Source organism: Macrotis lagotis, chromosome 6, assembly GCF_037893015.1.
Source record: "Macrotis lagotis isolate mMagLag1 chromosome 6, bilby.v1.9.chrom.fasta, whole genome shotgun sequence".
Taxonomy (NCBI): Eukaryota; Metazoa; Chordata; class Mammalia; order Peramelemorphia; family Peramelidae; genus Macrotis; species Macrotis lagotis.
The window spans coordinates 192,269,693-192,295,401 of NC_133663.1; the positions used below are offsets into that span (position 1 = coordinate 192,269,693).

At 36.2% G+C, this 25,709-nt stretch overlaps 1 protein-coding gene and 1 pseudogene across 1 annotated transcript in view; both read right to left on the reverse strand.

The window, feature by feature from the left end:
- Positions 1-25,709, reverse strand: part of ECRG4 (ECRG4 augurin precursor) — a 67,712-nt gene that overhangs the window by 35,573 nt on the left and 6,430 nt on the right. The window lies entirely within an intron of this gene.
- LOC141491958 (serine/threonine-protein phosphatase 6 catalytic subunit pseudogene) lies at positions 5,821-6,829 on the reverse strand (annotated as a pseudogene).

The window sequence follows — 25,709 nt, forward strand, 5'->3', positions numbered from 1 at the left end:
ACTGAAAGGTCTTTGAACATGAACCAATGCTGGATTATGTGTCTATAGTCAGAAGTTTAACCTAACTCAATGACATTGATCATAATCTGACAAGTATTTTTGTCATAGCAATTGATGAAGACATCAATTAAAGCAATAATAATAATAATAATAATAATAATTAGCATTATAATATTGTTTTCAGATTTGCATATCTCATTTGATCCTTACTACAACCCCAGGTTGTTATCATTCCTATTCTTACAGCTGAGGAAATTTCTAGCATCTAGAAAGTTTCTGTGGTAGCATTTGAACTAAGATCCTCCTGACTCCATGTCCATTGCTCTACTCAGTTGCTTCAATGGAGCATTATGATGTTAATGAAATCACAGGTCTTTTGAATTTGATCAGTGTCACTATTAGTGTAGCATAAATAAGAAAATGAAACCTTTAAAAAATCACTATAAAATCAAAGCTTCTTCAATTTGGTTTTCTTAGTTATTTCGAATTTAGAACTGAAGAATATCAACTTGAGTCTACACGAGTAATTTCACACCACTGAAAGATCCAAAAGTTTTCAGTTTGGTAAGCTAGAAGGTCACTGACTTCCAATTCTCTTACAGATGCTAACTCAGTAGAAAACATTGATTTGGTGACAAGATGTCTTTTTTTTTATTTGACCTGAATACAGATGGCCTGCTAAGAAGTTAGAAAGTCATCCCTCCAGCCCTGTATTTATGAGCTGTGTGGTGACTTTAAAACATTCAAAAGTTATTTACTGAGTTGCTAGCCTTCCTTTGGGTTTACAGTGCAAGTAACCCCTACCCAACACAGTAGTCAGTAGCCCCTAGCCATAAGTGCTTCCTAAAGAATTAAATAAGGGTTTTTGGTCTAATGCCTCAATCACAGTGCTATTTTCATCTTAGATGCCACTTTAGGGAAGATAGATGGCATGGTGGATAGAACACTGGCCTTGGAGTCAGGACAATTGGAGTTTGAATCCAGCCTCAGACATTTACTAACTGTGTGATCTTGGACAAGTCATTTTGTCCTGTTTGCCTCATATTTAGGGTCATCTCCAGTTGTCCTGATTCATATCTGGCTACTTCATCTAGTTGGCTGTGGAGGAAAAAGTGAGGAAAGTGACTTATCACAATCTCCCTTCACGCAAATTCAATTCTTGTGCTTGTCATGGCATCATCTTCCCTGATGCCGTAGTATTCTTTGAGAATGAAGGATAAAAACATTATTATCATTAGATGCTACTTTCTAGACTATGACAGAGGAGAAAAAATAGAACAAGAAGAGAGAAAAGTTATATAAAGGGACCTTAGAGATTATCTATACCAGCTCCCTAATTTTATAGCTGAAAAAACTAGAACCTAGTAAATTATGTGACTTGTCCACCAGCCTTCAGCTTGCAACTGTTGAGTAATCCATGACTCCTCATTCTCCCTTACACTAAAGTTACAGTTGCCAAGTCTTGTCAGTTCTGCTTCCATAATTTTCTTCTCCAATCCCTTCTCTTTTCATGTAGCCACCTCCCTAAGTCAGATCCTCATCAACTCTTTCCTCAACTATTGCAATAACTTCTGAATTGGGCTCCTTGATACGAGTCTCTACATTCTCCACAAACTTGCCAGTAATTTTCCTAAAGTACAGACCTAAACATTGCAAGGTCAGTGCTCATACAGAAGTCAGAAAAAAAGACATTTTCGAGATCTGTCTCAAGAACTCTATAATCAATTGTGAGAGACAAGGGAAACACTAGCACAGGACTACTCAAACAAGGCACTGTGCTCTATGAATAAAGTAGAATTCACAGTAGCACAAAGGAAATGTGAGATGCACCAATCTAGAAACATCTCCATCCCCAATGTTTATGTGGACTTTTTCTGCTCAATCTGTGGAAGAGCTTTCTGAATTTGTATTAGTTTGATGACCCCAACATCATGATACCATTTTGGACCTGATCAAGTATAAAGAGCAAATTATTCTCTTAAACAAATGATAGTTTCTCCCTATTAAATATTGGATCAAATCCAAACTTTTTCATTTAATAATTAGAGCCCTATATAGACAACCTTAGAAACAATTTTTCAACTTACTCTGCTTCAAGGATCCTTAGAGCTAAACTAGTTTTTTTTAATTCTTCATATATGACACATGCTGCTTTCTGTTCCCCATATGCTCCTCCTCACTTCTGCCTTTTAGACTCCCTAGCCTCTTTTAAAGTTCAAATACTACTTCCTTTAGGAGGTTTTTCCTGATCTATCCATCCACCATCTCATCCCACCCCCCCTCATCCATCTACTGTTGTAGCTCTTTTGTATTTAATTTATCACACGTGTTGTCTCCCTCTATACAATGTAAGTTCCATGAGGTAAGTGATGGTTTCATTATTGTTGTATCCATTACCTAGCACAGTACTGGCACATAGTAAGGGCTTAATAAAAGTTTGTGTAGATTGATTATCCAAAGTCACACAGTAAGTACCACAGGGGAAAAAAATTGTCTAACTCAGAATCTAATGCTGATTTCACTATACTATAATACTGATGAGTAGCAAACTAATTTCAATGTAATATTAATAATTTTGAGGTTAAAAGGAGAAGAAAGTGGGGTAAGGATAGAACTATGAAACCAATATATAGATGGATCTTCAAGGGAGAAGAGATGGTGAAAGAGATATGGAAATTCAAATGTCAGTACCAATGTAGGGTTTTTCAAAATGTTTCCCTGTTTAATTGTTGACTAGATATAATCTCTTCAAATCGCAATTTCCTCAACTGTAAAATAATAACAAGGATATTGTTAGGAAAGTACTTTGGAGGCTACAATATGCCATCAGTACAAATTAATATGAACTAAATCTTAAGCTGATACTTTGCCCATTGAACAGCTGGGTAAGCACTGAAGTAACTAACTAAAAATAGGGAGAAAATCCTTACCAAAAATTAAAAAAAAATACAGGCACCCATGAAAAATAAAATAGAACATTCTGATTATACAAAATTAGAAAACTTGCACAAAGTCAGTACATCTAAGATAAGGAAATATTGCAAAACTCAGAAAAATTATTCAGATGAACCTTATGGAGAAATGTCAGAATCTAAACACAATGGCTATATTTCATTTTTTTCCTTCCTTCCTTCCTTCCTTCCTTCCTTCCTTCCTTCCTTCCTTCCTTCCTTCCTTCCTTCCTTCCTTCCTTCCTTCTTTTCTCTCTCTCTCTCTCTCTCTCTCTCACTCTCTCTCCCTTCCTTCCCCTGCCACCTGCATTTAAAATATTTAATGTTTGCTTTGTTTTCCCCCCAAAGGAAGCTAGAGTCAATAGCAAGCATAATATGATTTTGACTCACCATTTTGGAAATGAATTTCCTTCTTATAATTATTAACTTAATATTGATTTTTGTCCTTTATTGCCTTGCCTTGTGGGATACCATATAGATTGGAGGGTAGGGAATTCAGTTTTGTTCTGGTCATGGTTAGTTTCACTAGCAGTTGAATTGGTTTATTGGTTGCTAGGTTTTTTTTTAAGACAATAAATGAGGTCTCCTCAAAGGAATCAGAACTTGAAGGAATATTACAGATCATTCAGTTTTGGGGTTTTTAACATATGATCTGTGAATCCAGGGTATATATGAACTAGGAAGAAAAAAATTACATTGTTATTTTCACTAATCTTTATGAAATTTAATACTTCATTCAATTACAGATTAAAAAAAAACAACAGTAATCGGTATCCTGAGAAGGGAGCTATGGGCTTCACTAGACTTCTGAAGGGTTCTATGCCACACAAAAAAAGTTAAGAACTCCTATTCTAGTCTAACCCTCTCATTCTCAATGAAGGAAACTGAATCTCAGAGAAATGAAGTGACTTGAATTTGAACTCTTCTGCCTTCAGACATAGGAATTCTTTCCCCTACAGCTTGCTATCTTTCAAGCACCATCCCCAAACTATGACACAAACTAGTTTTGCACTACTTTCATAAAGGGAGCTTGCAAATTCCTGACATTTTGTCAAAGGGGATAGACTAGACAGCGTCTGAGATCCTCTGCAGCTTTTAGGTTCTATGATTCTTCCAGGCAATTTCAAATCCACAGATGACCAGGGCTCTCTCACCTAGCCTAAAAGACAGTGGTCACTCCACAGTATACTCTCTGTGGTAGCTAAGCCAGCTAATCTGTGCAGAAAAAATCATTTTATATTTCCTGTGCTACCCCCACTGAGACTGGCATCTGGGAGGTTGCCAATACTTTGAATAGTAAAAGTCCACTAATGCTGAAATTCAACTGTGAGAAATATGAGAATCAATTTCCATTAATAAGAATCAACAAGCTTCAGTATAATTTTAACATTAGTGTACTTTATTCACATTAGGGGGTTTGCCCTTTCACTCTGTGCCTCTTCTCCCCTCACTTACCAACCCACAATTCACCTTACTGAGCTTTAAGTTTTGACTGCATGTAATTAACAGTTCAGCCTTCTCTAAAACCACCCATGCTATCAGCTATGCAACATTTCTGAGAAGTATTTTTGTTTCTTATACAAACTGCCTTTTATCTGAAGCAAGTCATGTCTAGCACAGTATGAAAAAAAAAACTGTTCCAACCTTTCAACCACACGGCAAGAAATCTGTTTCTCAATATAAAATTTCTGGAGGATAAATTCTTCCCTCCAACTTTAGGCAGCTTGATTTGTCACCTCTGCTTCTACTGAAGAAAGAAACAAAATGCTTCAGAAGAAAATTTTAAAAATCAATTGCTTCAGAGTTTCTATGTATCTGAGCAACATTTCTCTAGCTCTAAAGTCTAATACTTATATCCACAAGTTAGAAAATGAAAGAAAGATGAAATAATCAATATTTTGAAGGCAAGGGGTCCTTTAGTTAAATTAAGAGTTTGAGCAAAATTGATTATTTGTACAAAGCTTTTCTACAATTTTTTTATGGTTCAGAATTGATTTTAATCTGAATTCCTAATACTGGCAACAATGAAACAGAAGCTTACTAAAGTCAACTTTAGTCATTCATGTCACATTACTGCAATGCTGATTATCATAGTCTGATAAAGTATGAAGTTCTTCACATACATTAGAAGTTCAAATAACTGAGAGATTATTTAAACATCAATTACTAAAGTCAGATAGAATATGCTTTACAGGACCTTGGGAGGTGGTGTTAGGAGTAGGAGTGAGGAAATGAGCATATTGTTTCCTGTAGAAAAATAATAATGTACAGCTTGTTAATTGATTTCACCAATAGCATATCAAACAAGTGTGGCAAAATGGTGATGATTCTTAGCCTCTTTTTTTTTGCCCTTTCAACCAATTTGTTTTATAGTCACTTAAAATATCATCCAACAAAGGACAATGTTTACAGCTGGGACAGGTGTACACAACACAAAGGCATTTACAGTCCATCATGCCCACTGAATAATAACTTTGCTGCTGAAATTTCCTAAAACTTACCAAACTTAAAAAAAAAAGCTGAAAAATAAAAGAGGAGGGGAATATTTTGGTGTGGTATGTTCTTTCCAATTTGCTTTTTTTTAAAAAAGGAAAAATGTCCTGTTTCCTCCCAAACCAGTAATAAGCAAGAACTACATGCAGCAGTGTGGATGTTAAGACATTTCTCAAAGTCTTTGCAAATAAGTCCAAGGTGGGGATGGGATGGGGAGGAAATCAATAGAGAAACATTGCTATAGACACCATAATACACAATAAATTTAGATAATTTAAAATAAAAAGGTGGGGAGGCACGAGGCAGCATTTCAGCAGCAAAGTGCTCAATAAAAAGTATATTGTAGAGGGTAAATACAAGGAATTTGGGGGGGAAGGTAGGAAAAGGGATCAGCAGGGTGGGCAAACGCCTCAAAGGAAATACGGCGTAGTTGTTCTAGGAGGAATTACACATTCTGAATCTGGAACTACATGGAATAACTTTGGTTCTCTTGTATCTACATCTTTGAAGACCATGATTGAAGCGATATTTCCACAACGGTAGCAATAATTGGGAGCTGACCATACTGTCACCAGGTTTTCATCAAACATAAATTTATACCCTTCATGCACCAGCTGATGTGCCCTGCAGATGAGTTTTAAGTTGTTGATGAGAACAAACTCGTTTATGACCTTTGCTCCAAAAAGCCAACCTGCTCCCTGTGGACTCATTGCCCAAGTATCCACATCTTCAAGGATCTGACCACACCAAGTCACAAAATGCTCCTTTGTGAGGAATTTCCTGATTCCTTTCTATGGTTCTGATTTGATCCAGTGTTTTGATGTCTGGAGAGAGACCACCATGCATGCATAAAATATGCTCATCTATTAAAGCTGCTACTGTGAGCATATCAAAGACTTCAGTACAGTATCTCCAAGCATTAGCATTCCCATATTTGGTTTGGCACTCATCATAAAATCCATAAACCTGTGTTATCTGTCTACTCTCATGATTTCCCCATAAGAGTGTAATGCGATCAGGCCATTTAGCCTTTAGTGCAAGAAGGTAAGTGAAGGTCTCCAAACCGTAGTAACCTCTGTCTACAAAATTGCCCATAAATATGTAGTTCGTATCTGGAACCTGATCTCCAGTTCTGAAGAGTTTGCAAAGGTCATAGAACTGCCCATGTATGTCTCCACAAACTGTGACTGGTGTAGATACTGGCTGTACATTTGACTCTTCTAACAGGAGATCACAAACGTAGTCACATAATCGCTTCAGGTCATTCTCTGGCAGATACCTGCAGAGCCCCGCCATCTCCACATACTTGTCCAAGTCCAGGGGCACCATTTTAGGAATAACAACCCACAGTGACAGTGGTGGCAGAGAAGGCCAAAACCTCTTGGCCTCTTTCAAGACAGTGTATTGAACTACATTTCTTTCCATTCTTTACAATCTATTATTGTCTTTTTTTTTTAGATTTTTGCAAGGCAATGGGGTTAAGTGGCTTGCCCAAGGCCACACAGCTAGGTAATTAAGTGTCCGAGGCTGGATTTGAACCCAGGTACTCCTGACTCCAGGGCCCGTGCTCTATCCACCATGCCACCTAGCCACCCCATAACACTTAATTTTCCATCAGCAATTCTGCTTTGACTCCATGAAACATCATGCTCTCATGCCAGGTACCCAATTTTCAGCTTCCTTTCATGTGTTATCTTCCAACCCCCTTCCCATTACATTGTAAACTCCTTGAAGGCAGGGATTATCTTTCTTTTTCATATTTATATCTCCATCACTTAGCACAGTGTCTGATGCAGTGCTTAATAGGTGTTTGTTAGGGCGACTAGGTGGCGCAGTGGATAGAGAACTGGCCCTGGAGTCAGGAGTACCTGAGTTCAAATCCAGTCTCAGACTCTTAATAATTGCCTAGCTGTGTGGCCTTGGGCAAGCCACTTAACCCCATTGCCTTGCAAAAACTAAGGGGAAAAAAAGTGTTTGTTAAACTGAATGGAACAAATCAATATTGCTTGTCCTTGGCAATGGGATGGAATGGAGGTAGTGGGTGGAGCTGGAGAGTTAATAGATCATAGAATTGTAGCTCTACAGTTGGAAAGAACTTTATAGACCAACTTGTCCAGTGCCTTCATTTTATAGACAAAGAAATAGGTCCAAGGAAGTTAAGGTCACCTAGGTTGAAATGATCAAATAAGTATTTGAACCCAGTTCTTCTGACTCCAAAGCCAGTAGTGAAAATAATGTCTAAAGTAAAGAAAAAAGAAAAGAAAAAAATCCAGCATCTCACAAACACCTCAGCTCCCAAAATTAAGAAAAGGAATAAAGTAGTAGCATGATTCAGTGAAAATAGAGTGTATACAAGATAGCAAATTCTGTGTCGCAAAGAAAACACTATTGTAGCAGGGGAGCTCTGAGCACTGGGAAATATTGTAATACTTTGGTCAGGCCTTTTGGGGCAGGACTACGAAGAGTAAACAGAATACTCCTCATGCTCAGTGAATGCTGTCTTAGCTGCTCCTTGGGAATTGCCCCTGCTCATGTGCATTGGAGAATACCTGGAATCAGATGCTAAAGCACCACAACCTTGTCCTGCCCACTACAGAAATATATTTGAGCAAATATCCATTTAGGTTAAGACTTTTCCCCCCCTTGCTAACTCAATAGGGCTAATGCTGCTCTGGCTTCTTCTCCCATCTCTTCCTTTTTGTAAGCTGGATCCACATGTTCAGGCTCTATGCCATTGGACCAATAAGGCCCCAGCTCCATGCCTCTGAATCTCTGATCTAATTTTTTTCTTTTCCCTTTTTCTACTTGATTACTCACCTCCTTTCCCTTCTACTAGTTGTTCCTAAATGTCTTTTGCTTCATTTTTTTTTACTTTCTAAGAAGCTACTCTCTCCATAGAAACTACTATCTCCTTTAAGAAATTCACTTTTTTTTCCTAAGCTGCTTTTCTAAAGGATCTAATTTGTGAACTTGTGTAGTAGTTTGTAGATTTTTCTGTTTTAAAATTTAATTTTATTTACTTATTTATCATGAATTTTATAATTTCCCCCCGAATTTCAATTCTCTCCCTCCAACCCCACAGCAGGCAGTCTGTTAGTCTTTACATTGCTTCCATGATATACATTGATCTAATTTGAATGTGATGAGAGGGAAATCATATCCTTGAGGAAGAAAAATAAAGTATAAGAGATAGCAAAATTATATAATTAGATAATGTGTTTTTTTTAAATTGAAAGTAATAGTTTTTAGTCTTTGATCAAACTCCACAATTCTTTCTCTGGATACAGATTGTATTCTCCATTGCAGATACCCCCATATTGTGCCACTGATGGAATGAGCAAGTCCATTAAGGTTGATCAACACCCCTATGTTACTATTAGGGTGTACAATGTTCTGCTAGTTCTGCTCATCTAGTTCAACATCAGGTCACACAAATCCTTCCAGTCTCCCCTGAATTCCCATCCCTCCTGGTTTCTAATAAAACAATAGTGTTCCATCACATACATATACCACAGTTTATTAAGCCATTCTCCAATTGATGAACATTCACTAAATTTCCAATTCTTTGCCCTCAGACAAGCTGCTATGAATATTTTTGTACAAGTACTGTTTTTATCCTTTTTCATAATCTCTTCAGGGTATAGACCCAGTAATGGTATTACTGGATCAAAGTGTATGCACATTTTTGTTGCCCTTTGGGCTAATACCAAATTGCTCCCTAGAAAGGTTGGATGAGTTCACAGCTCCACCAACAATGTATTAGTGTCCCAGATTTCCCACATCCATTCCAACACTGATCACTGTCCTTTCTGGTCATATTGACCAGTCTGAGAGGTGTGAGGTGGTACCTCAGAGATGCTTTAATTTGTATTCCTCTAATAAGTAATGATTTAGAGTATTTTTTTCATATAACTATGGATCACTTTGATTTCCTCATCTATAAATTGCCTTTGCATATCCTTTGACCATTTGTCAATTGGGGAATGACTTGGTTTTTAAAAAATTTGATTCAGTTTTATGTATATTTTAGAAATGAGTCCTTTGTCAGAAATACTAGTTGTAAAAATTGTTTCCCAATTTACTACATTTCTTTTGATCTGGATTACAGTGGTTTTGTCTGTGAAAAAGCTTTTTAATTTAATGTAATTGAAATTATCTAGTTTGTTTTTAATGATGTTCTCCATCTCTTCCTTGGTTATACACTGCTTCTCTTTCCATAGATCTGGCAGGTAAACTATTCCTGGATCTCCTAGTTTGTTTATAATCTTGTTTTTTATGTCTAAAACCTATATCCATTTTGATCTTATCTTGGTATAGGGTGTGAGGTATTGATCTAATCCAAGTTTCTGCCATACTAACTTCCAATTTTTCTTTTTTTTTAAATTTTTTTTCTTTTATTAAAGATTTTATTAGAGTTCTACAATTTTTCACCCAATCTTAATTCCCTGCCCCCACCTACCCCACCCCCTGTAAGCAATCTGTCAGTCTTTACTTTGTTTCCATGTTGTATATTGATCCAAATTGAGTGTGATGAGAGAGAAATCACATCCTTAAGGAAGAAACTTACACAAGACACAAGATAACAAGATCAGACAATAAGATATCTGTTTTTTTCCCCTCTAAATTAAAGGGAATAGTCCTTGAACTTTGTTCAAACTCTATGGCTCTTTATCTGGATACAAATGGTATTCTCCACTGCAGACAGCCCAAAATTGTCCCTGATTGTTGCACTGATGGAATGAACGAATCTATCAAGGTTGAATATCACCCCTATGTTGCTGTTAGGGTGTACAATGTTCTTCTGGTTCTGCTCATATCACTCAGTATCAGTTCATGCAAATCCCTACAGCCTTCCCTGAATTCCCATCCCTCCTGGTTTCTAATAGAACAATATTGTTCCATGATATACATATACCACAGTTTGCTAAGCCATTCCCCAATTGAAGGACATTTACTTGATTTCCAATTCTTTGCCACCACAAAGCTGCTATGAATATTTTTGTACAAGTGATGTTTTTACAACTTTTCATCATCTCTTCAGGGTATAGACCCAGTAATGGTATTGCTGGATCAAAGAGCATGCTCATTTTTGTTGCCCTTTGGGCGTAGTTCCAAATTTCTTTCCATAAAGGTTGGATGAGTTCACAGCTCCACCAACAGTGTAATAGTGTCCCAGATTTCCCACAACCCTTCCAACAATGATCATTATCCTTTCTGGTCATATTAGCCAATCTGAGAGGTGTGAGGTGGTACCTCAGAGAAGCTTTAATTTGCATTTCTCTAATAATTAATGATTTAAAGCAATTTTTCATATGGCTATGAATTGCTTTGATCTCCTCATCTGTAAATTGCTTTTGCATATCCTTTGACCATTTGGCAATTGGGGAATGTCTTTATTTTTTAAAAAAATATGACTCAGTTCTATGTATATTTTAGAAATGAGTCCTTTGTTAGAATCATTAGTTGTAAAGACTGTTTCCCAATTTACTACATTTCTTTTGATCTTGGTTACAGTGGTTTTATCTGTGCAAAAGCTTTTTCATTTAATATAATTGAAATCATCTAATTGGTTTTTGATGATGTTCTCCATCACTTCCTTAGTCATAAACTGCTCCCCTTTCCATAGATCTGACAGGTAAACTAGTCCTTGATCTTCTAATTTGCTTATAGTGTTATTTTTTTATGTCTAAATCCTTTAACCATTTGGATCTTATCTTGGTAAAGGGTGTGAGGTGTTGGTCTAATCTAAGTTTCTTCGATACTAACTTCAAATTTTCCAAGCAGTTTTTATCACAGAGAGTTTTTATCCCAATAGCTGTACTCTTTGGGTTTATCAAACAGCAGATTACTATAATCATTTCCTGCTATTGCACCTAGTCTATTCCACTAGTCCACCACTCTGTTTCTTAGCCAATACCAAACAATTTTGACGACTGATGCTTTATAATATAATTTTAGATCAGGTAGGGCTAAGCCCCCTTCTTTTGCACTTTTTTTCATTAAATTCCTGGAAATTCTTGACTTTTTATTTCTCCATGTGAATTTACTTAACAACTTTTTCTAACTCATTAAAGTAATATTTTGGAATTTGGATTGGTAGGGCATTAAATAGGTAGTTTTGATAGAATTGTCATTTTTATTATATTAGCTCTACCTATCCATGAGCAGTTGATATTTGCCCAGTTTTTTAAATCTGATTTAATTTGTGTGAGAAGTGTTTTGTAAATGTTTTCGAAAAGTTTCTGAGTCTGTCTTGGCAAATAGACTTCCAGGTATTTTATACTGCCTAAGGTTACTTTGAATGGGATATCTCTTTCTAGCTCTTCCTGCTGTATCTTGCTAGACATGTATAGAAAAGTTGAGGATTTATGAGGGTTTATTTTATATCCTGCAACTTTGCTAAAATTGCTAATTGTTTCCAGTAGTTTTTTGGATGATTTCTTGGGATTCGCTACATAGACCATCATGTCATCTGCAAAGAGTGAGAGTTTTGTCTCTTCCTTCCCAATTCTAATTCCTTCAATTTCTTTTTCTTCTCTAATTGCTGAAGCTAATATGTCTAATATGATATGATATTTAAGTAGTGGTGATAATGGGCATCCTTGTTTCACCCCGATCTTATTGGGAATGCCTCTAGCCTCTCCCCATTGAATATAATGCTTGTTGATAGTTTCAGATAGATATTGCTAATAATTCTAAGGAACAGTCCATTTATTCCTAAACTCCCTAGTATTTTTAGTTGGAATGGGTGCTGTATTTTGTCAAAAGCTTTTTCAGCATCTATTGATATGATCATATAATTTCTGATAGGTTTGCTGTTGATATAATTGAATATACTAACAGTTTTCCTAATATTGCACCAACCCTGCATTCCTGGGATAAATCCTACTTGATCATAATGTATTATCCCAGTGATAACTTGTTGTAATCATTTTGCTAAGATTTTAGTTAAGATTTTTGCATTTATATTTATCAGGGAGATAGGTCTATAATTTTCTTTCTCTGTTTTAACTCTTCCTGGTTTAGGTATCAGTACCATATCTGTGTCATAGAAAGAGTTAGGCAGAGTTCCATCTTTCCCTATTTTTCTGAAGAGTTTATATAGTATTGGAACCAATTGTTCCTTAAATGTTTGGTAGAATTCATTTGTGAATCCATCAGGCCCTGGAGATTTTTTCTTAGGGAGTTCAATGATGGCTTGTTGAATTTCTTTTTCTGAGATAGGGTTGTTTAGGTATTTAATCTCCTCTTCATTTAACCTGGGCAACATATATTTTTGTAAATATTCATCCATTTCACTTAGATTATCAAATTTATTGGCATATTGTTGGGCAAAATAATTTCCAATTATTACTTTAATTTCCTCTTCATTGGTGGTGAGTTCACCCTTTTCATTTATTATACTAGCAACTTGGTTTTCTTCTTCCTTTTTTAAATCAAATTTACCAGAGGTTTATCAATTTTATTTGTTTTTTCATAAAACCCACTTTTGGTTTTATTTATTAATTCAATAGTTTTTTAATTTCAATTTTATTAATTTCTCCTTTAATTTTTAGAATTTCTAATTTGGTATTTAATTGTGGATTTTTAATTTGTTCTTTCTCTAATTTTTTTAGTTGCATGTTTAGTTCATTGATTTCCTCTTTCTCTAATTTATTCATGTAAACATTTAAAGATATAGTATATCCCCTGAGAGCCACTTTGAGTGAATCCGATAGGTTTTGGTATGTTGTTTCATTATTATCATTATCTAGGATAAAATGATTAATTCTTTCTATAATTTGTTTTTTGGTCCCCCCCCATGCTTTAAAATGAGATTATTCAGTTTCCAATTGGTTCTGGGTCTATATTTCCTTGGCCCAATATTGCATATGACTTTTATTGCATTGTGATCTAAGAAAGATGTTCACTATTTCTGCCTTTCTACAGTTGATCATTAGGTTTTTATGTCCTAGTTCATGGTCAATTTTCATATAAGTGACATGTACTGCAGAGAAAAAGGTATATTCCTTTCTATCCCCATTCAATTTCCTCCATAAGTCTACCATATCTAGTTTTTCTAACAATCTATTTACCTCCTTAACTTCTTTCTTGTATATTTTATGATTCAATTTATCTAGATCTGAGAGTGGAAGGTTGAGGTCTCCCACTAGTAGAGTTTTGCGGTCTATGTCTTCCTGTAGTTCTTTCAGCTTCTCCTCTAAGAATTTGGATGCTATCCCATTGGGTTCATATATATTCAGTACTGAAATAACTTTATTGTCTGTGGAACCTTTTAGGAGGAGAAAGTTTCCTTCCTTATTAATTTTAACGCTATTTTTGCAGCTGCTTTTTCTGAGATAAGGATTGTTACCCCTGCTTTTTTTCACTTCAGCTGAAGCAAAATATATTTTGCTCCAACCTTTTACATTTATTCTATATGTATCTCCCTGCTTCAAATGAGTTTCTTGTAAACAGCATATTGTAGGATTCTGGTTTTTAATCCACTCTGCTATTTGCTCACATTCTAAGGGAGAGTTCATCCCATTCATATTCAAAGTTATGATTAATAATTCTTTATTGCCCTCATGCTATCTTCCCTCTGTTTGCATTTTCCCCCTTCCCCCTTATCTGAATTCCCCAGTATTTTGTTTCTGAATACCACCCCTTTCAGTGTGTTTGCCCTCCTATATTACCCCTCCCCTTTCTTTTCCCTTTTCCTTTTTTCCCTTTTCCCTTCCCTTCTTTTTGTTAGTTCCCTTTTTTCCCACTCCCCCTCCCTTTCTCTGTCCCCCCTCCCTCTTTCCACTTTTAATACTTGAAAGGTTAGATTTTTTTATGTTAACTGAGTATGTGTAAATTGACTTTAAGCCAAGTCTGATGAGAAGAAGATTCAGTTGTTTCTCATCTCCTCCCTTCTTCCCCTCTATTACCATAGGTATTTTGTACCTCTTAGTGTAATGAGGTTTACCCCATTCAATCCCCTCCCTCTTCCCATCTCCTTCCTGTCCCCCTTTTTAAGGAAGTAGTTTTTAACATCCTTCTATCTGAGTCATAGAAAATTCTGAGTGTCCATCACTTCTAGCTAAGTACATTCTATCTAGTAGAATTACAGTTCTTGAGATTTATTAGAGTCTTTCTTATTTCTTCAAGGAAGTCTTTCTGTGCTGAAGACCAAATAGTATTCTCCTCAGAGGTTCTAGGTCTCTCTGAATTAGAGTCTTTCCCTTCCAAGAATTTTTCTATGGATCTACCTTTCCGCTGACCCTTCTTCATTTTGACCCTTCACCTAGTTCACAGGGGCTTGGGATCACTAGAGGCTTTACTCACTGAGTGCAATTTCTCTAGTTGGCCGGTAGGAGGTGTTGGTTGCTTTCTCTGGATTGTCTGTGACCTTGATTGAGGCCTTCTCCTTTGGCTTGAAGGGAAGGTTTGGAGTTAATGAATCCTTTTGCCTTCAATCAATGGTGGGCTTTACATTGGGGTGAGATCATTCCTCTCCCTATTGTCTGCTGGGCTGGTTCTTCTGCTCACACACCTGTGCCTGAGGCAGAAGTACTCTGCTATTGTTTGTTCTGGGAAGAGACCTCAGCTGCAATGGAGGTGCGGCCTCAGAGTTCCTCAGACCAGAGGAGCCCAGGGATAGTGTCTGCAGCTCTCCTGCACCAGAACTCTCCCCCCAGCCCTGCTGGCAAGCTCCAGAGGGTCAGAGTACCTCTGCTCCCTAGTTGACTCAAGCCCCTGCCATCTAGCCCCACTGCTGATCCGGTGCGTCCAGCTCTCTGGCTCTCAGACTTCCTGGCCCTCAGACTCCCTGGCTCCATTTCAGCCACTAATCTGGCTGATCTGGGGCTGATCTGCCCTCTGTGCCCAGACTCACCCGCCCAAATTCGTCCAATGCTGCTTAGGGAAACAAATCCTGAGGTACATGTTCTTTCTCCTGGCTTTTCTTTCAGGGTTTTTGTGGGTCAGATTTCTGTTAAGAGGTTTGTTTCATATGATAGATGGGGAAAGATCAGGAGACTTTAGAACTGTGCCTTTCTTCTCTCTGCCATCTTGGCCAGAAGTCCCATTAGAGTCTTTCTTCCAAGTGGGGTTATAGCCAGTTTCATCCCATTGGATAGCAGTCTCATGGATAGGTCATGAATGTCTATCACTTCTGGCTAGGTATATTCTCTCTGTTAGAGTTACAATTCTCAAGATTTATGAGAATCTTTTTCCCCTTACTGGGATATAGCCAGTTTCAACTTATTGGATAGTAGTTTTTTCCTTTTATTGCTCCCCCCTTTTTTAACCTTTTTATGTGTCTCTTGAACCTCCTGTTTGATGTCCAAATTTTCTATTTATCTCTGGTCTTTTCATCAGGATTTTTTGGAATTCTTCCATTTTTGTTAAATGTCCACCTTTTTCCCTGGAAGAGAAGGCTCAGTTTTGCAGGATAGTAGTTTCTTGGCTGCATTTCAAGCTCCCTTGGTCTTCTAAATTTCTCGTTCCAGGCCCTTCGATCCCTTAATGTTGATGCAGCCAGGTCCTTGGTATTTAAATTGTTTCTTTCTGGCTGCTTGCAGGATTTTCTCTTTTATCTGATAGTTCTGGAATTTGACCACAACATTCCTTGGTGTTTTCATTTTAGGATCTCTTTCCAGAAGGGATTGATGTGTTCTTTCAATAACTACTTTGCCCTCTGGTTCCATGATATCAGGGCAATTTTCCATCATTAGATCCTATAATATTAAGTCCAGGATTTTTTATTTTCAATGTTTTCAGGAAGTCCAGTAATTCTCAGATTGACCCTCCTTGATCTATTCTTGAGGTCAATGGTTTTGCTGATGAGGTATTTTACGTTTTCTTCTATTTTTTCTATTTTTTGATTTTGTTTAATAGTCTTTTGCTTATTTTGCCATCATTAGTTTCTGCAGATTCCATTCTCTTTCCGTCATTAACCTTTTGCAACCCCTTTTCCAATTGGTCAATTCTACTTTTGAAAGAATTTTCCATCTGACCAATTGAGGTTTTGAGAGAATTATTTTCTTTTTGCATCCCAATAATTCTGGGAGAATTATTCTCATTTTGTATTTGTCCAATTGAGGATCTGAGAGATTTATTCTCATTTTGTATTTGACCAATTGTGTTTTCTAAGGATTGGTTTTCCTGTTGCAAGGTATTAATTGTTTCTCCCAAATTTTACAGTTGATTTTTAAACTCTTTCCTTATTTCTTCAAGGAAGTCTTTCTGTGCTGGAGACCAGATCATATTCTCCTCAGAGGTTGTAGGTCTCTCTGAGTTAGGGTCTTTTTCTTCCAAGAATTTTTCTATGGATCCACCTTTCCACTGACCTTTCTTCATTTGGCTAAGACCTTGAGTTGGGGAGGGGCTTGTTCACAGGGGTTTGGTGTTGGGATCCCTAGAAGCTTTACTCACTGGGTGCAATTTTCTAGTTGGCCAGTAGGAGGTGCTGGTTGCTTTCTCTGGAGTGTCTGTGACCTTGATTGAGGCCTTCTCCCTTAGCTTGAAGGGAGGGATTGAAGCTATTGAATACTTTTGTCTTTAATCAATGGTGGGCTTTACCCTAGGGTGAGGTCATTCCTCTCCCTATTGTCAGCTGGGCTGGTTTTTCTGCTCACACACCTGTGCCTGAGGCAGAAGTACTCTGCTATTGTTTGTTCTGGGAAGAGGCCTCAGCTGCAATGGTGGTGTGGCCTCAGAGTTCCTCAGACCAGAGGAGCCCAAGGATAGTGTCTGCAGCTCTCCTGTGCCAGAACTCTCCCCCTCAGCCCTGTTGGCAAGCTCCAGAGGGTCAGCCCCAAACCAGTGCCTCTGCTCCCTAGTTAACTCAAGCCACCATGGTTTAACTCCACAGCTGATCAAGCAGGTCCAGCCTGAGGGCCCGAGAGTCCATCTCCAATTCAGCTGCTAATCTGGCTGATCCAGGGCTGATCCACCCTCTGAGCCAGGACTCACCCATGGCTGCAGAAGACAAATTCTGAGGTAGATGTTCTTTCTCCTGGCTTTTTTTCCTGGGTTTTGTGGGTTGGATTTCTGTTAAGAGGTTTGTTTCATATCATAGATGGGGAAAGGTCAGGAGACTTTAGAACTGTGCCTGTCTTCTCTCCACCATCTTGACTGAACTTCCAATTTTCCCAACAGTTTTTATCAAAGAGAGAGTTTTTATCCCATTAGCTGCACTCCTTGGGTTTATCAGACAGATTACTGTAATCATTTCTTGCTATCTCTTTTGCACCTGGTCTATTCCACTGGTCCACCAGTCTATTTCTTAGCCAATACCAAACAGTTTTGATGATTGATGCTTTGCAATATAATTTTAGATCTGGTAGGGCTAAGCCACCTTCTTTTACACTTTTTTCATTAAATTCCTGGAAATTCTTGACTTTTTATTTCTCCATATGAATTTACTTACAATTTTTTCCTAACTCATTAAAGTAATTTTTTTGGAATTTTGATTGGTAGGGCACTAAATAGGTAGTTTCATTTAGGTAGAATTGTCATTTTCATGATATTAGCTTGGCCTATCCATGGGCAGTTGATATTTGACCAGTCTTTTTTAAATCTAATTTTATTTGTGTGAGAAGTGTTTTGTAATTGTTTTCAAAAAGTTTCTGAGTTTGCCTTGGCAGGTAGACTCCCAGTTATTTTATATTGTTTGAAGGTACTATGAATGGGATTTCTCTTTCTAGCTCTTTCTGCTGTATCTTGCTAGTCATATATAGAAATGTGGAGGATTTATGAGGGTTTATTTTATATCCTGCAAAAGTTGCTAATTATTTCTAGTAGTAGTTTTTTAGTTGATTTTTTGGGATTCTCTAGATATACCATCATGTCATCTGCAAAGAGTGAGAGTTTTATCACTTCCTTCCCAATTCTAATTCCTTCAATTTCCTTTTCTTCTCTTATTGCTGAAGCTAGCATTTCTAATACAATATTAAATAGTAGTGGTGATAATGGGCATCCTTGTTTCACCCTGATCTTATTGGGAATGCCTCTAGACTATTCCCATTGCATATAATGCTTATTGATGATTTCAGATAGATACTTTTAATTATTCTAAGGAACAATCCATTTATTCCTACACTCTCTAGTGTTTTTAGAAAGAATGGGTACTGTATTTTATCAAAAGCTTTTTCAGCATCTATTGATATAATCATATGATTTCTAAAAGTTTGTTACTGATATAATTAATTATACTAACAGTTTTCCCAATATTGAACCAACCCTGCATTCCTGGGGATAAATCCTACTTGGTCATAATGTATTATCCTATTGATAACTTGTAATCATTTTGCTAAGATTTTAGTTAAGATTTTTGCATCTATATTTATTAGGGAGATAGGTCTATAATTTTTTTTCTCTGTTTTAACACTTCCTGGTTTAGGTATCAGCACCATATTGGTGTGTCATAGGCAGAGTTCCATTTTTACTATTTTTCCAGAGAGTTTATATAGAATTGGAACCAATTGTTCCTTAAATGTTTGGTAGAATTCACTTGTGAATTCATCTAGCCCTGGAGACTTTTTCTTAGAGAGTTCAGTAATGGCTTGTTGAATTTCTTTTTCTGAGTTAGGGTTATTTAGGTATTTAATTTCCTCTTTATTTAGCCTGGGCAACTTATATTTTTGTAAATATTTGTCCATTTCACTTAAATTATCAAATTTATTGGCATAGAGTTGGGCAAAATAATTTTGAGTTATAATTTTAATTTCCTCCTCATTGGTGGTGAGTTCACTTTTTCATTTATGATACTAGCAATTTGGTTTCCTTCTTTCTTTTTTTTAAAATCAGATTGACTACAGATTTATCAGTTTTATTGTTTTTTTAATAAAACTAACTCTTGGTTTTATTTATTAGTTCAATAGTTTTCGTGCTTCTGATTTTATTAATTTCTACTTTAATTTTTAGAATTCCTAATTTAGTGTTTAATTGGGGAATTTTTAATTTGTTCTTTCTCTAATTTTTTAGTTGCATATTTAGTTCATTGATTTCCTCTTTTTCTAATTTATTCATGTAAGCATTTAAAGATATAATATATCCCCTGACAGCTGTCTTGGCTGTATCTCATAAGTTTTGGTATGTTGTTTTCATTATTGTCATTATCCAGGGTGAAATAATTCTTTCTATAATTTGTTGTTTGATCCACTCATTCTTTAAAATGAGATTATTTAGTTTCCAATTAATTTTAGGTTTATATCTCCCTGGCCCAATATTTCATGTGATTTTTATTGCATTATGACCTGTGAAAGATGTATTCACTATTTCTACCTTTCTGCAATTGATTTTTAGGTTTTTATGGCCTAATATATGGTCAATTTTTGTGTAAGTGCCATATACTGCAAAGAAAAAATGTATATATTCCTTTCTATACCTATTTAATTTCTTCCATAGTTCTATCATGTTCAGGTTTTCTAACAATCTATTTACCTCCTTACCTTCCTTATTATTTATTTTATGGTTATATTTACATAAATATAAGAGTGGGAGTTTGAGGTCTTCTACCAGTAGAGTTTTGCTGTCTGTATCTTCCTGTAACTCCTTCAACTTCTCCTCTAAGAATATGGATGCTATACCATTTGATGCATACATATTCAATATTGAAATTACTTTATTGTCTATGGTACCTTTAGTTTGTTCACTTTTTTTGTAATCTATGAACTGTATAGTAACTTGTAAACCATTTGTGCAACCTTTGGATTAAAGTTTAAGCCTTTCTCATAGCCCTAGTCAGAGACTGGTTGAGTTCCTCACAAAAAATCAACCTACATAGATCAGTCTTTGAGCCCCCTTTCTCCGAAGTCCATTTCCTTTGGTCTTCACTATTTATTTGAGGCAAGAAATCTTTTGTGGAGAAAATGTCCTCTGCAGATGCTGACAAAGCAACTCATTTTTATTTGTTTACCTACATGATTAGTGTAAAGAATATTATCAACACCATTTCTTTATACAATAGCCTCAACTTAGTATAAAGAAATGGTGTTGATAATCCGCTATTTAATATTTGTTTAATTTTTTAATGTCGTGATATATAAGTCAAACTCATTAGGTCAGTCCCAATTTTTTGGCCAGCCTGGAAGTTGATAAACATTGTAATTACTATTTTGTTAAGGCATAGACCTAGATAGCTAGGTGATACAGTAGATAGAATACTGATTTTAGAATCAGGAAGACTCATCATCATGAATTCAAATCCAACCTCAGATATTTATTAACTGTGTGATCTGGGTAAATCACTTAACCCTTTTGTCTTAGTTTCCTCATCTGTAAAATGAAGATGAAGAAGAAAATGACAAACCATTCCAGCATCTTTGCCAAAAAAAAAAACAACCCAACAAAAAAAATGAGGTCATAGTCAGATACAACTGAAATGACAGAGCCAAACCACTTATAGCTTTTCAATTCTTTCACTTTATCTGTATATGGTACCAGAAAGGCAACTTCTTCATTTATGGATTACTCTCTTCCATCAGGTATTTTTTCATTTTGGGGGATTTGTTTTGTCTCTATGAACAAAATATGTAGGTTGAGGCCATCTTTTACCTGAGGTATGAACTGTCAGTTGGGATATGAAGACAACTTCATTCCATAGAAATGGGATATATATATAATGAGATTTGTTATGTGCTATGATGGATTGAGAAAAAACCTTCCATATGAAGATTTCATCTGGGATGCTACCCACACCTATAATCCTTGCTATTATCTAAATATTAGCTCCTACTTCAAAGGATTATTGTGAAGATCCATAGAGACAAAACACATGAAGTACCATGCAAACCTAGAAATTCTATTTAATTGTTAGCTTTTTTAAAGTGGCTTTAAGAATAGACTGTTCCCTGACCTGCAGAAAGAACAAATCCTTATCAAGATGCATACTAAGGATACCTAGATTTGAACAAGAGCTTCTCTTCCTACTATAAGTTTCTCTGAGGGAAATTATCAACTGCTACAGAAAAATCCCTCCTAGTGATGAGTGTTCATTCACCTAGATGCTACTACCTCCTTAAAAGGCTGCACACTCCAAGGATAACAAAAGAAAGGAGCACAGTTTAAAAATACTTTTGAGTGGGGAAGGCATATCAAGAGACACTACATTTCAGATAGCTCAATTTCAACTTAAAGTACTTTTCTGGATCCATTCTGCACACCTTTTAAGACCCCTTTTTGAATCTGAGGGTGGATAGAGAGGCCAGTGGAGCTAGCAAGGGAAAGTACATTATGAGATATTAATCAAATGAGTGTATTACAACTGAATATATGTTGTAAGTTTATAACACTATTTGTTAATTATTCCCTATAGCAATGTGAGTTAAAATTATAATAACTTAATTTCAACAACAATAATAAAGCACATTACAATTACTAAGAAGATACTCTGGTCAAGAATAGGATCTTCTTTATAGTTACTTCTCCAGTGTTCATTTAGGCCAATTCTGTGGGTCTCATACCCACACGAAGCTGTCATGTTGGCTAAAAGAAAGAGCAGAGAATCTAGAAAAATTCTAGAAGCAGGATAAAAAAAAGAGAATCATTCTTTCCTCTGTAGAAGACCAATGAACAGATTTCGAATGCCAGATGAATTTAAACTTTGTTATTCCTATTCTTCTGCCCCCCTAAAAAAATTCTATTGCCCATTACTAATGAAGGTACAAATACATATATCTGATAGCCTGAAGACAAATATTTATTAACCAGGTGTCTGAAAAAAAAATAGACCAGACACTCTTTTAAATTTAATCTACATGATTGACATTTTTTCCATTAATTTCTTCAGTAGACAATCAACAAGACAATAAATTGAATCCTGGTCTTAATTTGCTGATTTCCAAAGTGTAAATGCTTACACAGAAAAATTAGCAATTTCCTCTCCCAAATTGCTCCAGTTCATTAGCATATCTTTCCAGAGGAACCAAGAATAGAAAAGTACAGTCAAGTTAAGTTTAAAATTTAAGAGTTCATTTCCCCTTTCCATTGTCCCTTTTTTCCAAAAGACTGAAGGAATAGAGCAATTGAGACTTTGGACTTGCATTAAAAACCTCACCAATTTGGGAGTCATTTTCTTTTGCTTTGTACTCTAGAAGCAGCTAGGTGGAGTACTTAATTCAATACCTCTTTGTGAATGTGCTTCCCACAGGCTGAATCTGGCCCTTCTAAGTGAACTGTTTTGCTTAAAGTGTTTAACATCTCCCATAGATTTAATTTAATGCAGAAGCAAATTCAACAAATGTTCGTTAACTGTCCACTATGTATAAGACAGAAAGGAAAGGGGCTGCATAGGACTGAGAGCCTTCGGTATTTTTCTTTGTTTCCCTGGTTGCCATGGCCAAAGAATTCATCACCAAGTGACCAGTCTACTGGTGATTAGACAGGTCTGTAGATGGCAAACTTATTCTGCTGCCAGAACTCTGTGCTTGATCCTGCTGACTATAGTCACTGATCTGTTTGACCAAGGATAAGTAGTATCAGACTTGAAGAATAAACTGCAAAAGAGAGAATACTTGCTGTTAAAGCACCTACAACCCTACCTATTCAAACAAGTTATTTATTAAAAAAATAGAAAATTAATGAAATGATAAATACAGTTATTATTCATGAGGAAACCAAAATAGACTGATATATATAGATATATAGATATGGTTCATAAATATTTAGTCCAGAGTGATTAAAATAGCTTTTATTTAGACATCTTTTAAAAGGGGGCCCCAAATCCCGGAAATGCTAGGTTTATGTGCACTTTGAAAGTCCTTCCCCTTCAGGCCAATCACTGGCTGGGGTCACAATCTAATTGATAAATTTGCCCCCTATGTTTTACCCACCCTGCTCATTATACTAATGAGCAAGAACCTATTCTCCTTGAGCAGGTGCAAAGGATAATAGCACAGACTCTCCTTCAACCCCTGCAAAGTTATTTCTTTACTCACATTTTCTCTTTGTCTAACTCCCTCCTTCCTGTAAAGTGGTTGGCATCTCTTGGGTTTCCAAAAAGATCAGACATCCTGATTTCTGTAATGTATTATCCTCACAGACATCTGTGAGACTCTGGCAATACCCTTTCTCTTGTGAAAGCAAAATACTTGATTCTTTCCCACATAGACTAAAAATAATTAATCAGCAAATTCTTGACTTCTTGGTTTGGGCACTGGATTTGAAACCAGGAAGACAGTTCAAATTCAGTCTTAAGTACTTACTAGCTATGTGATCTGTCAGAAAAATTATTAATATAATAATAGAAATTGTTAATACTAAATGTAATAGGGACCACCACTCCCTTAATGATCCTTGAAATATCAGAATTTCAATAATGTTCTTATATTCCTACTCTTAAAATATTTACTCTATTAGGGTGAGCTGAAACACACCCTAAGTCCTCCCCCCGCCCCAGGTATCTTCTAAAGGAACCTAGTTTAAGCTGAATCTCAGTTTTTAATGTCCTTGCTCCCTTCCTTTGGGATCCATGGCATGAAGGGGGAAAAAAGTCAGAATGAAATGATTTTCCTTTCTTGGACTATCAATATCACTGGGGTCTCATGACCAGGTCTTGCTAGTACATACTTTGCCTTCCTCCTCTCTTCCTTTGCATGGGTCTTGGAGTTAGGAAATCCATAGGGCCCTGCACTCATAAGACATTCCCTTGGGTGACAGGTTTGCTACCTGATTTTGATTTAATTCAGAATTTGACAGATTCTAGGTAACCACTTAATCTCCCAGTCTCAGCTTCTTCATCTATAAAATGGGGGTTAATAGTCATACTCATTTCATATTGTTGATTTAGGGATCAAATGAGATAATATATGTAAAGTACATTACAAATCTTAGTAATAAATAAATATATCCTATTATTGCTTTTATATCTTGTCAAATAGAGGGATGCAACCACTGAGTATAAATCCAAGATTATAAATTCATTTATAAAATTTTATAGAGATGGACAATGGAATATTATGAATAATATATTCTCATAAATCAGAGAAAAACAGTGGAAGATAAAAAGTCTTTAAAAAAGTTGACTAGAAACTCAATAAAAGAAAGACATTTAAGGAGCATGAAGTTGGCAGGAAGGCACCAAACTGATCAAAGACAGAAATGATCAACAAGGATTTTTATTACAAACTATTTTCACCAAAAGGAAGTGTGGCATTAACATACTTGGACTCTAACATCACCATCTCAGATGTGCTTATTCCATCAAGTACAATAATAAGGGACAATTTTAGGGTATCTGCAACAGAGAATACCATCTGTATCCAAAGAAAGAACTGTGGAGTTTAAACAAAGACCAATTTTTAAAGAAAGTTGTCTTATGTACTTCATAATTAATATTTCATTTCTACTTCAAAGATATGTTTTTTTCTCTACACACATTCAGTTTTGATCAATGTATCACATGGAAACAATGTAAAGATCAGATTGCCTTCTGTGGGGGGGGGAGGAAGGGAAAGGAATGGGGGGGATTGTAAAATTTAAAACCTTACCAAAAAATGATAGATAGAAACTACTATTGTATATAATTGGAAAACAAATAAAATATTTATATAATAAAAAAGGGTAAGTGGAAGTGGCACCAAAGAGAACAAGGGAAGCAGTTGGATTAGAGCAATTGTACTGAGAAGAGATTTGTGCTGATGCAATTGTGAGAGCATTAGACAATTAATACATAGGGAAGGAGAGGAAGACATCAAATACATGGGGTAAAACATAAGACCTTATTAATTTAGTGAAAATGGTAACAGAAAATAACAATGGTTGTGTTTAATACCCATTTTCCCATCCATATAAAATTTCATGAATATAATACACACACACACACACACACAAACTCAGGGCATCATTAATGAGGGTTTTAGTAGGCATTTTTTTTTTTTGCAAGAAATACCCAATGCACTGATTCTTTACCATCACACAGTTGACTGAAGAATATAGAGAATTTAAGACCCTGCTGTACTTCTGGTTTTTTCCCACATTCATGATTCTGAATTTCATTTATCGTATAATAAACTGTTTGTTCTCCCTCAGTCTTACAATGCCAAACCTTGTCCTTTATCTTCACCATGACTTCCAATTCATCTACCCTGTCAGTTCTTTCCCAGGCCTTCACCTTTGCATTGGCTGCACTCACCCTATGTCCCCCATCTTGATCCCTCAGTGAACCAAAGAGCTTGCCTTGTCAAATCTCAGTCTTGAATTCTTTTTCTTTTAAGGTTTTTGCAAGGCAATGGGGTTAAGTGGCTTGCCCAAGGCCACACAGCTAGGTAATTATTGTCTGAGACCGGATTTGAACCC